This window comes from Narcine bancroftii, chromosome 6 (genome assembly GCF_036971445.1).
Source record: "Narcine bancroftii isolate sNarBan1 chromosome 6, sNarBan1.hap1, whole genome shotgun sequence".
Taxonomy (NCBI): Eukaryota; Metazoa; Chordata; class Chondrichthyes; order Torpediniformes; family Narcinidae; genus Narcine; species Narcine bancroftii.
In genome coordinates, this window is record NC_091474.1 from 172387032 (window position 1) to 172401282 (window position 14251).

Genomic DNA, 14251 nt, shown 5'->3' on the forward strand with positions numbered 1-14251 from the left:
TTCTCAGAGTAGTGAAATTTCAAACTAGTGGCCATAGATTTAAGGGTGAAAAGAATCAGTTTTAAACAGAACCTGATGGGTAGATGAAACAAGGTGCTAGAGGAAGTGATAGAAGCAGAGATAATCGTGAGATTCAAAGGACAATTAGACAGGTTTTTGGATAGGAAAGATTTAGAAAGACATGAGTGGAACATTGGCAAATGGGACCAGTTTTAATAGCTTGGACAAGTTGGGCAGAAGGCCCTGTTTTCATGGTGTAGAACTCTGTGATCATATATTGGAAATTATGGTCTTTCTGTAGGGATTTTTCATTCTTCCTTCCTTCCCTATGTTTTTCTGCTTTTCCTTTGATTTTACTTCTGTGCTATTACCATAATCTCTTTTCCATTAATTATGTAATTTATTTTAATGTTATATGAATCACTGGGTAGAAATTAGTAACTTAATCCCAGGATATAAATGATGGCCATAATCTATTTAACTTTCATCATCCAGATGCACAGTGTTATCAAGGTATTTAACAAATGAATCTCAATCAAGGAAGTAATTTTATCATTTAATATCTTACATTTTTTTTCTGAAGCCCTTTTAATGCTGAAACCCTGCATTATAGCCGGCTCGTTAAAAGAATAGGGTGAATTTACCTTTTAAGGTGATGACCTATAATGCAGATCCCGCAGTGCCTTTATGCAGAGCTGAGTTGGGAGCCAGCTTCCGGAGCTGAGTGAGGTAGGGCAAGCACCATGACATCAAACATGTGCACTGAGAAGGGAAAGCAGCCTATATGCGAAAAAGGTGACCAAAGAGCAGGTAAGAGCACTAGTGGAGATCTGTCCAAGCAGACTTAGGACTCGGGGTCACGGATTGACAGCGTCATTGTGATGTCATCAGCCCTCCCCTTTGGAACTGCATTCAGAGGCATTCCTTTTACAGAGGGGGTGGAGTGACTTCACTCTACCTCTGAGTCTACCTCCCTGGTCAGATGGAAGAGGGAGGGAGTTCGATCAGTCAATCCACCTTCAGACCTTTATGGAAGCATGTGAAGCAATTTAAAGACAAAGGATATCTGTTTTCCCACTATAAAAGGGCCTTAATAGTCGAAGATTAATGAACATGATCGTAGATAAATAGCAAATCAAACATGGAGACCACATTCTCATGCAAATAATCAGTCACCTTCATTTTCATTTAAACTTGCATTGACACAACAAACCCCTAAGGCAAAATTCCACACATAATAGCTGGTGTGAGTCTGTGGAAAGATGTAGAACACACAAAAGATTTGGATTAGGTTACACCACAAGAGGGAAGAAGATCAAGGAATTAATTTAACATACTGAAGAATATGTTACAGCTTTGAATAAAAACCTTGTATTCATCCAACACTTGAACACTCTCACCGATCCATCAAAGAATGTTTCATGTTCAACGTAGACTTTGAAATAGAATAAATGCCATTATCTGCTGTATATGTGGTTAGAATCTACAAATACTTGTTATATTGAACTAACCATATGGCTTGCATTAGAGAAGGTTTTATACTCTGAAAGTGGGACTGAGCTTTCCCATGGTCATGTCAAATAAGACAATAGTTTATGTTTTTCCATGTCTAGAAATGTATATGAAAAGGCACTGCAAGGGAGATCTTCAGCAGTTTATTTGAGGCCCATGGAGCAATTTGTGATACATCTCACAGACAGTATTTTGAATCCATGAACTTCTGCAGAGAATTTCTTGGATCAGCAGATGCCTCTTTTTAGGACATCCCTTGGATTGAGGAATACATGTTTCCACTCTGGTTTTGTGGATTCTGAGGCAGCTAATGAGAACAATAGGTGAGCACAGATGGTACAGGAGATGGTGAAGGGACAAGTAATTTGTGTGCTTCCATGCTCTTTTCACCACTGACATAGGGCTTCTGTGTACTATTGATAATGAAAATGAGTTTATTGCACCAAAATTCTTTCTCCTGCATCCAAACAAGTACTTTGTAATCAAAACACAGATATACTGGAGGAAGGAACTCAACTGATCTCACAGTGTCCATAGGAGATAAATGTATATTACTGATGTTTTGGGCCTGAACCCTTCCTGAAGGTGTAAGTGAAAATGGACAAGTGACTGAATTAAAGGCTGAGGAAAGAAAGGGGGAAAATACGAGGGAGAGGAGTATAAATCAACAGACAAAAGGTGTTAATAGTATATGATAAGAGGAAAGGTGAGAATTAATTTTGACTCTGAAAAGGAAAGCGAAGGGGGGCAGAGCTAGAGGAAAGAGTTGGGGGAAGAAGATGTGGGTCGTGGTTTCAGCGGAAACTGGAGAAGTCAACGTTAATGCCATTCAGTTGGAGGGTAACCAGACGGAAGACAAGGTGTTCTTCCTCCAATTTGTGGGTGGTCTCAAGTTGGCAGTGCATGAGACCATGGACGGACATGTCAGCAAGGGTGGGGAATTAAAATGGGTGGCCACTGGAAGGTCAGTGCTATTTTGGTGGGGGAAGGTGAGGTGCTCAACAAAGCAATCTCCCCGTCTCCATCCAGTCTCTCCAATGTAGAGACGACTACAATGAGAGCACCAGATGCAGTAGATAACCCTGCAGATTCAAAAGTAAGTGTTGCTTAATTTGGAAGGATTGTTTGGGGCCTTGAATGGTGGTGAGAGAGGATCTGTGGGTCCAAGTGAAGCATCTCCTGCAGTCAGGGGTAGGTGCCAAGGTGGTAATTAGTTGGGGAGGGAGGAGTGGACAAGGGTGTCACTGAGGGAGGGGTCCCTATGGAAGGCGAAGAGAAGACAGGAATATGTGTCTGGTAGTGGGATCACATAGTTGGTGGCGGAAATGGCAGAGGAGGATGTGTTGGACACAGAGACTGGTGAGATGATAGGTGAAGACATGGGGAATCTTGTTCTTGTTGCCCATGGGGATGGCACAGACCAGGGCAGATGTGCAGGTAGTGGAGGATATGCAGATAAAGGCAGAGTTGATGGTGTTAGAGGGGAAACCACTTTGTTTGAAGAAGGAGGACATCTCTAATGATCTGGCATGGAAGATGTCATCCTGGGGGAAGATGCAATGGAGATGGAGGAATTATGAGAAAAAAAATGGAATCATTACAGGAGACAGGTGGGAAGAGGTGCAGTCGAGGAAGCTGTGGGAGTAGGTGGGTTTGTAGCAGATGTCTGTCAAGAGTTTGTCTCCTGAGATGGAGACAAAGAGATCAAGAAAAGGGAGTGTTGCTAGAGATGGAGCAAGTTAATTTGAGGTCATGGTGGAAGTTGGCAGCAAAATGGATGAAGTCGACGAGCTCAACATGGGTACATGAATAAATAAAATATATTTTTATAAAAACATGGTTGTATGGGTCAGCACCAAAATAGTTGCCGATGAAGTAGAGGAACAGTTGAGGGACCTTGCCAGTGTAGATTTGTAGTATGAATTGCTCTGCATAACCAACAAAAAGGCAGGCATAGCTGAAGCCCATGTGGGTACCCATGGCTACCCCTTTGACTTGGAAAAAGTGGGATGTCAAAGGAGTTATTGAGGGTGAGGATATGTTCTGCCAGCCAGAGGAGGGTGGTAGTGAAGGGGTATGGTGGGGTCTATTGTCAAGAAAGAATCAAGGGATTTGAGTTTTATAGTAATTGGGTGTCCATGGTAAAGATGAGGCAGTCGTGTTCAGGGAACTGAAAGTTGTTAAAATGATGGAGGGCATTTGAAGTATCTCAGATGTAGGTGGGGAGGGACTGGACCGGGGGGAACAAAACTGATTTGAGATAACTGGATATCATTTTGATGGGGCAGGAGCACGTGGGTCTTCTGGGACTATTCAGTTTACGAATCTTAGGTAGGAGGTAGAAATAGGCAGTGCAGGGCTGAATAGCAATAAGTTTGGAGGTTGTCCGAAGGAGGTGACCAGAAGTGATGAGTTCAGAGATGGTGTGTGATACAGTGGTTTGATGAGTTCTAGTGGGGTCCCGTTGGATGGGTAAGTAAGAGAAGGTGTCTAAGAGTTGTTGTCTGGCTTCTGATGCAACAGTTGTCTGCGGGTTTTAGAATTTCTAGATTTTATTTTGTTTTAATTTAAACATACAGTACGGTAAGAGGCCATTTTGGCCCACAAGCCCCTGCCACCCAATTGACCTACACTCCAGTATGTTTTGAAAGGTGGGAGGAAACCGGGGCCCCAAGGAAAACCCGCTTGGGGAGAACAGACAAACTCCTTACGAACAGCATGGGATTCAAACCCTGGTCCTGATTGCTGTATCAGCAGTGCGCTAACCACTATGCCAGCCTTGCTGTCCCTTATGGTGATGTTGGGATTAGTGCAGAGAGAGTGAAGGACTAGGCATTGTGAGGGGTGCGATGAGGTCAATATAGTTGATGTCTCAGTAACAATTGGAAATATAAAGGTCTAAAACAAACAGAAGACTAGAATGAGGTGTCCAGGAGGAGGAATAAAGTTCAAAGTAGAAGGGATCTCTAGTGGGAGTGGGGGGGGGGGGAGGTGGGTGGAGATTCCTTGTTGTAGAAGAGGGCATGGAGATGGACAATGGAAGAAGAGCTCAGCATCATGGCAAGTGTGAAACTTATTAAGGTATAGGTGAAAGGGGACAAAGGTGAGGCCTCTACTGAGGACAATCCATTCTGTCTCCATGAGGGGGTCGTAGGGAATGGTGAAGTCCATGCAGGGGTTGAGAGGAGGGTGAATGGGTGAAGGATGTTGGGGGTGAGGAGTATGAGGTGGATCAGGAGGTGGAGGGTACAAAAAATCTAACTGACAGAGCAGAGGCTTGGGGAAATCAGAGGGTGGAAGGGGAGGGGGATGTGGGCTATGGTGAGAGTTGGCATCAGAGGCCTGGTCCTGTAATTCATCAGGGCCATGATGGTAGTGTGTGATGGAGGATAAGTCCTGTGGATCACCGGGGCTGAGATGGGAATCTGAGACAGATATTTGCTCCTGCATGCCACTGGGATTGAGGTGGAAACCCACATGGGAGGCTCAATCCTGTAGGCCACTGGAGCCAGGGTGGAGACCTGTGTAGGAGATCACAGAGGCGGAATTTTCCAGGGAAGTGAACTCCTGATCCTTGATGGACATCAGGTAAGTGTAGAACCGGTGGTTAAACTTGTGGATCCAGCGGAGGACGAAGTGTTGCAGAGATCTGTGGCAGGTTGTGGTGAGTGAGGTTTGGAACTATGGTAACGAATAAGCGAGGTTCCAATAGTATCTGTGCATCAAGGTCAGGGTGGTCTGTCAGAAACAGAGGAAAAAACAAAGAGAGCAGGTGTCATTGCAGGTCCTGGTGGGAGGCCTGCAACCGGAGCTGGAATCCATGTGAAACCTAATGGCAGTGGAGAACATAAGGCGACTACAATAGTATATTTAAGTGAATTTAAAAAAAAGACAATAAATACAAAAGATAGATGATAAATATTCAGTTATCAAAGTGCAAAAAAAATACTTTTCAGTCCATGATTAATGTAATGGGGGAAGTTCAGTAGCCAGATAACTGTAGGGGAAAATAAACTGTTCTTGAACCAAGAGCTGTTTCAGGATTCTGTACTTTCAGCCCAAATGTAGCAGTAAGAAGATGTGACAAGGCTGATGGATATGCTTTATAATGTTGTCTTCTTTCTTAAGGCAGCACTCACATGGATCCATTCAATGGATGGGAAGTTGAAACTTCCCATCCAAGGCACTGATGAGATGACACTTAGTGTGTACAGTTCTAGTCACCCATCTATAGTAAAGTCATCAATATTTTGGAAGCCGTGCAAAGGAGATGCACCAAGTTCTTGCCTGTACTTGAGACCTTGATCTTTCGGAGTTAGATAGGCTGATTCTTCATTCTCTATCTTACAGAAGTTTGTAACATCATGAGAGACATGGATAAAATGAATGCTCATAGTCTTTTCCGCAGGGTAGATTATATTAGAACTAGAGAGCATAGGTTTAAGAAGTGAAACACAAAAATCTGCAGATGCTGTGATTGTAGTAAAAACACACAGAAATGCTGAAGGAACTCAGCGGATCTCTCAGCATTTAAGGGAGAAATTAGAAAGGGTTGTGAGGAGCAACCTTTTCACTCGGGGGTGGTCCACATCTGGAATGAGCTACCAGAGGAAACTGTAGAAATAAGCACAATTTTGACTTTCAAAATATATTTGGATATATCCACAGTATCAATAAGAAAGGCTTTAAAAGATTATGGACCAGATGCAGGCAAATGTTGGTTGGCATGGATGTGTTGCGCTGAAGGTCCTGTTTATGTTTCCTGACTCTGTGGCCCTCGAATCAGAAAAATAGGATTAACTTCAAAGAGAAAACTAATCCAGTTTCTATTTGGATTTATTTTAAGAGCTGTATTTAAAGCGAATAGCATAATTTTCTCATTTAGCTCCTTTTATATTTACAGAAAATGCACATATTCAAATTACTAACAGCTGTCAGAAATTGAAAAAGCAGGAGATAAAAGCAAAACAAATTCAGATAGTAGTAGCTCTCTCATTTAAAAAAAATCTTTTTAACATGTATGACATGAATTAAGACAAGATCTGCTTTGGCAGAAAGAAGGAGGGGCAACATCCTGGTCTGTACAGGACAAAATTTCTATTTGTGATTATCTTGTTAATTATGATAGGACTTGTTAAGGAGACAGGTGGCAATATCCATGGAATCCTAAGACCTTTTATAATGGTATGGAGTATAAAACCATAGAAATTATGTTGAATCTTTATAAAACACTGGCTAAATCACAACAGGCGCATTATGTTAAAATCATTTGACCTTTGGAAAGGTTTGATATCAGAAGATATTTACTAGAATTGTCATGGGACTGATGGATTCCAGCCATTAGACTGGAGAATTCAGAGTTTTTCTTGGATTAAAGATGAGAGATTTGAAAGATCTGTTCTAGATCGTGGTTAGATGGGATAGATTGAGGGAATTATTTCCCATTTTAAAAAAAAAACAGTTCAATGACCAGGTGGCACTAATATCAGGAAAAAAAATATAGGGCAGATATGAGCAAAAAACTTGTGATACACAGTGTTTATGATCTATATTTACTGACCCGAGACAAAGTGAATACAATCAGTCTGTGCCTTACAGAAGAAATGGGGCAAACTAGTGCTGCTCTGCTGGATTTAAACTAGATTTTCAGGAGAATGGAAACAAGAGTAGAGGAGGAGGGAAAAGGTGTTGTGAAAATTGCATACACCATTAGAAGTCAACAGGTTGTACGTGGTGAAAATGTTCTAAAGTGCATCTATTCAATACAAGGAGTACTGCAGGAAAGACAGTACAAACCGTGGATTGGCACGTGAAATTATGACATTGTGACCATGAGTGAAACTTGGTTGCAGGAGGGACAGGACCAGCAGCTCAATGATCTGGGCTTCTGTTGCTTTAGATGTGATAGAACCGGGGAGATTGGGGTGAGGGGTGTATGAAAGGGGAGGACAGGCAGGACAGAACAGAGGGGTCATCTACTGAGACTATTTGGGTGGAGCTGAGGAATGTGAAATGTATGACCACATCATGGGTTTCTATTACAGACCACACTACAGTTAGTGAAAAGTTGAGGAGCAAATCTATAGAAAGTTAGCATACAGCTGCAGGAAGGTTGTGATAGTAGGGTATTTTAATTTTCCACATATTGACTGGGACTTCCTCACTGTGAAAGGACTGGATGGCTTAGATTTGTCAAATGTGATCAGGAAAGTTTTCTAAATCGATATATAGAGGAATCAATTAGAGAGTGTGCAATACTTTATCTCCTTTTAGGGAACAAGACAGGATAGGTGACAGAATTAAGTGTAGGGGAACATTTAAGGCCCAGTGATCATAATGCCATTATTTTAGGTCTGGGCCACAGGTTGTGATTCTGAATTAGAGAAAGGCCAATTTTGAGGAAATGAGAATGGATCTAGAATGTGTGGATTGGGATAAATTGTTTTCAGGCAAGGATGTGCCAGGTAAGTGGAAGACCTTCAAAGGTGAAATTTTGAGTACAGAGCTTGTATGTTCCTGTTTAGGTCAAAAGCAAGGTTAGCAGGCATAGGGAACCTTGGTTGTTGAGGGATATTGGGGATCTGGTTCAGAAGAAGAGGGAGGTATATAGCAGGTATAGGCAACATGGAGCAAGTGAAGTACTTGAGAAGTATAAAAAATGGAAGGAGAACCTCAAGAAATAAATTAGGAAGGCTAAAAAAAGAAGACATGAGGCTGCTTTGGCTGATAATGTGAAGGAAAATCCTAAGGGTTTCTACGGGTATATTAAGACCAAAAGGAAGTAAGGGACAATTGGTCCCCTTGAAGATCAGAGTGGTCAGCTTTGTATGAAGCCAAAGTTGATGGGGGAGATCTTAAATGTTTTTCTTGGTCAGTATTCACTCAGAAAAAGGGCACAGTCAAGGGAGGTAAGGAAAAGAAGCAGTGAGGCTGTGGAACCTATACATATTAAAGAAGAGGGTGTGCTTGTAGTGTTAAATCCTCAGGACCTGACAAGATATTCCCTGTACCTTGAGGGAGGCTAGTGTAGAATTTGCTGGGGCTCTGGCAAAAATATTTAAAATGTCCTTGGCCATGGGTGTGGTGCCAGAGGGTTGGAGGATAACTCATGTTTTTCTTTTGTTTAAAAAGGGCTCCAAAAGTAACCCTGGAAATTATAGGCCAATGAGCCTGATGTCAGTAGTAGGTAAATTATTGGAAGGTGTTCTAAGAGAATACAAGTATTTGGATAGGCAGGGACTGATTAGGGATAGTCAACGTGGCTGTGTGTGGAAGGTTGTGTTTAACCAATCTTAGCAGTTTTTGAGGAGTTCACCAGGAAAGTTGATGAAGGAAAGGCTGTGGATGTTGTTTACATGGACTTTAGTAACACCTTTAACTAGGTCCCACATGGGAGGTTAGTCAGAAGCTAAGTATTCATGGTGAAGTAGTGAACTGGATTCAACAATAGCTAGAGGGGAGAAGCCAGAGTAGTGGTGGATGATTGCTTCTCAGTCTGGAGGCCTGTAGCTTGGGTTATGCCTCAGGAATTGGTGCTGGGACTATTGTTGTTTGTCATCTATATCAATGATCTGGATGATAATGTAGTAAATTGGATCAATAAGTTTGCAGATGAGATTGGAGGTGTTGTGGAGAGTGAAGAAGGCTTTCAAAGCTTGCAGAGGGATGTGGACCAGCTGGAAAAATGGGCGGGAAAATGGCAGATGGAACTTAATGTAGACAAGTGTGCAGTATTGTATTTTGGAAGGATAAACCAAGAAAGGACATACACAGTGTATGGTAGGGCACTGAGGCGTGTGGTAGAAGAGAGGGACCTGGGAATACAAATACATAATTCCATGAAAATGGCATGTCACAGGTGGATAGGATGTAAAGAGAGCTTTTGACATATTGGCCTTGATATTAGTGAGGCCAAATTTGGAGTATTTTGTGCAGTTTTGGTCACCTCACTAGAGGAAAGATATCAATAAGATAGAGTGCAAAGAAGATTTATTAGGATGTTGCCCAGTTTTCAGGAACTGAATTACAGGGGAAATGTTAAACAGGTTAGGACTTTATTCCCTGGAGCATAGAAGAATGAGGGAAGATTTGATAGAGGTATTTAAAATTATGAGTGGGATAGACTGAATAAATGTAAATAGACTTTTTCCACTGAGTGTAGGTGAGATATAAACCAGAGGACATGGGTTAAGAGTGAAAGGGGAAAAGTTTAGGGGGAAACTTCTTCACACAGAGAGTGTTGGGAGTGTGGAATGAGCTTCCTGCTGAGGTGGTAAATGTGGGTTTATTCAAGGGATGGGTAACAGTGGAAAGAAGCTGTCCTTGTATCTCAGTGACAATAGGGGTGGCATGGTTGGCATAGCAGTTAGTACAAAACCTTTACAGCGCCAGCGATTGGGGACGGACCTGGATTAAAATCCCGCACTGTCTATAAGGTGTTTGTACGCTCGCCCCATGGGTTTTCTCCGGGGTTTCTGGTTTCCTCCCACCCTTCAAAGGTGAACCGGTGTGAAGGTTAATGCAGTGCAAAATAGACATCACAGACTCGTAGGGCCAAATTGGCATGTTACAGTGCTGAATGTCAAATTTAAAATTTAAGAATGTCTTCAGGATTTCATTCAATTGTAATCTGCAATTGTATCTTAAAATATAACTGTATGGTTTAATTTTGTATAATTGTAAATTTCAATAGAAATATTTTGAAAAGAAAGGATTTCATTCTACCTAGCTCCACACTTGTCATAGATATTCTCTATGCTGTCCTTCCTTCCTTCTCACTACTCTCAACTGAAATTCCAGAACCTTCACCTTCTGTATGTCTATGTTTGGAGTAGAGAATTAAAGCTCAAATTAAGTGCTTTAGTACAGATTTTAGAATATAGCATTTTGAGTCTTTCCATGCACCAACCATTTTCTGTAAATAAACTGGAGAAGCCATTAACTTCCAGTAGCTAGTGGTATAGGTAGAAAGAGTGCAGAGAAGACTTCAGGAACTAAGTTACAGGGAATGGTTAAACATGTTTGGACTTATTTCCCTGGAGCATAGAAGGATAAGGGAGATTTGATAGAGGTATTTAAAATTATGAGGGAGATCGAGTAAATGTAGATAGGCTTTTTGCACTGACGGTAGGTAAGATACAAACCAGAGGTCATGGGTTAAGAATGTGTAATGCGCGTCGAAAGAACCAAAGACTTGTTGATCCAAACCAAGGCTTTTATTAACTAAAATAATGGAGCATATCGCAAGTAGGTCGACCAGTCCAAAATGACCTGGTCTGGCTAGGAACAATCCTTTAAGACCTGCCAATAGTTTGGCTACACTCTCAGCCAATCACAGTCATCCTACACTACCATCTGTACATATGTACATATACACTTGGTGATAGAATCTGTACTATCACAGAATGAAAGGGGAGTAATTTAGGAGGAACATGAGGGGGAACTTCTTTACATAGTAGTGGGAGTGTGGAATGAGCTGCCAGTTGAAGTGACAAATGTGGGCACAATTTTTACATTTAAAAAAAATTTGGGCAGGTATATGGATGGGAGAGGTATGGAGGGCTAAGGGCTGGGTGTAGATGAGTGGGACTAGGCAAAAAAAATGGTTCAGCACAGACTGGAAGGGCAGAAGAGGCCTGTTTCAGTGCTGTAATGTTCTATGGTTCCATTGTTTAATGGTACGGAACATGACACCCTCAAGGCCATAAGCTTTTCTTTCCGATTAACCTGTATCTTGGGAATTACCTTTTGGAAATTTAAATAAGATTTCAGATTTCAAATTTTTTTCCAGATTTCAGATTTATTGTCAGAGTACATGCCTGACATCTCATATAACCTTGAGATTTTTTTTTCTGTCGGCAAGGCAGAATTACCACTTATTGGGAGTGAAAAAAAACCTACACAGCATGTACATGTAAACGAATAAAGAATTGAAAACAGATAATAAATGTAAACAGATTGAATTTTTTATTCTCTCTGTATTGCACAATGTAGAGGTTTGTACAATCATGAGGGGCATTGATAAAGTAAGAGTCCTTCAATGAGTCCCTGATTGAGTTTGTTGTTGAGGAGTCTGATGGTGGAGGGTTGGCAGCTCTTCCTAAACCTGGTGGTACAAGTCTTGTGCCCCTATAGCTCTTTCCTGATAACAACAGAAACAACAGAGTGTGTGCTGGGTGGTGTGAATTCTTGATGATTGCTGCTGCCCTCCAAATATAATTCTACTTGATCCATACCACAGAATACTACTTCAAAGAATTCTAATGAATCGTTTAAAAAAAATTTCCTTTCACAAAACTATTATGACCTTTATATTTTTTTCTGAAAGTTTTATACAACTTGCAATATTTTCCCGATTAAGGATGTGAAGCTACACAGCCTATTGTTTTTTCTTGCCATCTCTCTCCTTCCTCTTTTGGTTTTGTCCAATCTAATGAAGCCTTCTCCAAATGTAGAAATTTTACAGAAATTAAAAATAACAGATCAACTTTTTCCTTCATTCCCTTTCCATTTCTTTTAAAAATATTTTATTGAGTTTAACATATAAATCGTACATACAAAGTATTTTAATTAAACAAATAACAGATCATATAATATCCATATCACAAATTAATACAAATGTAAATCGAAAACCTATCCATATTTGTTTATTTAACAATTTTCTTTAAAAATAATTAGAACTACATTAGTCTATCCCTTGATCTAAACAAAGGGTAAATTCTGTCTAATTTAATGATATGATCTATGACAACCATAATTAAACCCATATTTAACAAGTTAATCAAAATAAAGGAACAAAAGAGAAAAAAAAAACTAAAACTGAATCTAATCTATTCTCTCCCTCTAATTAAGGTTACCTTGTTGAAAAGGATGTTAAGATATGGATCAAATAGTGACCATCAGAAACTAGACAGAGAACCTCCAGAGCATCCAAACTTCTTAAATCTTCCAATCATGATGGATTAACATATGGATCAAGGAAACTTCAAATATTTTCTATTTCTTACATGGTGGATCAATATCTGCATTAAAATTATATAGTTTGGACATATGTATTCTGTGTACAACCTTAAATTGTAATAAGCAATTCCTTGCACAAAATGAAGAATCATTAAACTAAGAGCAGAATATCAGTCTTCATCTGAAAATGTTATATTGAGATCAGATTCCCAATCATTCTATGAATGGGCCCCACATCTTTTCAAATGGAAACTTTCTATCTTTAATGTATCTAATTTTTTTCAAGCTTAAATATGACGTTACATCATGCATCTACTGTGTATGAATAGATGAAGATTCATTTTTTCCACTTCTATTAAAATTGCTCGTCTGGCTATCAACATGGTAAAAGCTAAAACTTTCTCCTGGGATGCAGACAGAGATATATCCGGTTTACGAGAAAAACCAAACAAGGCAATTAAAAAGCAACGTTTTATTTTAATCTTAAAAATCGTTGTTAAATTTTGGAAAATATTTTCCCAAAATCTTCCTAAATTGGGACACTCCCAAAACATATGGATCAAGGAAACTTCAAATATTTTATATTTCTTACATGGTGGATCAACATCTGCATAAAAATGATAGATGTATTCTGTGTACAACCTTAAATTGTAATAAGCAATTCCTTGCACAAAATGAAGAATCATTAAACTAAGAGTGGAATATCAGTCATCTGAAAATGTTATATAGATCACATTCCCAATCATTCTTAATCCCTGCCATTGAGCATAATATTAATCCACCGTGAATGAACTGTAAGTTAAAGAATAACTCAAGAATATTAGAATTTTTGAGATTCAAGGAAAATCAAAGTTTGAACCGAGCAAAATGCTTAACTTGTAAATATCTAAAAAAAAGTCTATTAGAAAGATTAAATTTAGCTCACAATTGTTCAAAAGAGCCAAAATGATCTCAAACAAAAGAATGGTATAGATTTGGTATCAAAACGTCCTTTTCTTTTCTAATTGATAGAATTTTGTGAAAAGTTACTTGAATCCTCCATAGTGAAGGCTGATGCAGGATATCCCAGCTCATCAAAGGATGATTAGGGATAGTTAGCATGGTTGGCAACTAAAGGACATAGATTTATGGTGAGAGGAGAGAGATTTAACACAGACCTGGGTCGTAACTTTTTCTTAAACAGAGCATGATGAATGTATGGAGTGGGCTGCCAGAGGTGGTAGCTGAGGCAGGTACTATTGCACTATTTAAGAAAATTGGATACTTACATGGATATGATCGATTTAGAGGGATATGGGCCAAATACAGGCAGATGGGATTAGTGTGAGAGGGACATTTTGGTCTGTGTGGGGAAATTGGGCCAAAAGGTAGGACTCTCTACCATCACCTTGTTTTCCATTAATAATTCCTTAGACTTCACGGCACCAATGTTCATTTCCTTAATATTGTTAAGGATCCACAAAAACTTTTCCTTTTGATATTTCTGCCAATCGTTATCCTGTAATTTACTTCTTCCTACCTTACTAATCTTTTAGTTATTCATTGTTGTTTTACTATTCTGTCCTATCCTCTTTACACATCTATATGTTTTCCTCGATATAAAGTCCTATTTAGTGATTTATTAACCTTATCTTTCAACTCTTCATCCATCTGAAGGAGTGAAGGTGAATCCAAAAAAAACAGTGATATAAAATAGAAATTGAAACTGGTTTGGAAGACATTATACACTAAGATATCTAGATCATAGAGTCTAAAGCTGGAAATTAATTGTCCCTTTAAT

General features: G+C 39.8%; 1 long non-coding RNA gene across 1 annotated transcript in view; it reads right to left on the minus strand.

The window, feature by feature from the left end:
- LOC138737659 (uncharacterized) overlaps positions 1 to 791 on the minus strand; it is a 48681-nt gene extending 47890 nt beyond the window's left edge. Inside the window, exon 1 of the long non-coding RNA XR_011341117.1 lies at positions 645 to 791. This is a non-coding gene — a long non-coding RNA (uncharacterized lncRNA). The remainder of the gene's footprint in view (positions 1 to 644) is intronic.
- Positions 792 to 14251: the final 13460 nt, after the last annotated feature.